Source organism: Bison bison, unplaced genomic scaffold (genome assembly GCF_000754665.1).
Source record: "Bison bison bison isolate TAMUID 2011002044 unplaced genomic scaffold, Bison_UMD1.0 scf7180017851744, whole genome shotgun sequence".
Classification (NCBI taxonomy): Eukaryota; Metazoa; Chordata; class Mammalia; order Artiodactyla; family Bovidae; genus Bison; species Bison bison.
The window spans coordinates 5,068-5,827 of NW_011482317.1; positions in this window are offsets into that span (position 1 = coordinate 5,068).

Consider the following 760-nt stretch of genomic DNA (forward strand, 5'->3'; position numbering starts at 1 on the left):
AAAGGGTTTTCTTTCTAGCCTCATTTATGATTTAAAAAACTGGAAAGTATTCAAAAGCCCAACAACAGAAACAAGTATGGTACAGTCCTATAATGGATTACTGTAGTAACTAAAAATGATGGCAGCAATATACCTAATTCTGACAAATAACATTTACTATGCATTGTTATGTGAAAAAAAGGCAGGTAACTACAGTATGCTCAGTATATTTTCAAATATTAAATACACACACACATATATATATGTTTAGATGAGAAAAAGTCTGGAGGAATATATACCAAAATTATGTCCCTGGGGTAGTGGGATTTCAGGAAATTTTGAGTATACTTACTTACCTCATTAACCTTGTTTTAAAACAGTGAGCTTATATTGCTTATATATTTAAAACATAAATATACAATTTTAAAGGAAATTAAACTGCATTTTTGCATATCAGAGAAATGAAGCCAAAATAGTGGAATTATAATTAGATCTCTTAAGCAGAATAATTCAGTCTATCAGACGTCTTATGAAGCTAAGTAATTTTCTTCTTTTCACACAACCCCCCCCCCGGCCAACTATCTGTCCTCTCCTCAACTCTCACCCTCACATACCTCTCAGCTTCCTCCCCTATGACACATCCTCATCCACGAATTCCCTCCCAACCCTTTCCACTGTGCCCTGTAGAACCTTGCTTCAGTGTAAACAAACTCCCCTACAGCGTCATGGTGGTCACAGAAAGTTTTCTCTGCAGTCTGATTTAAAAACAAAACAAAACAAA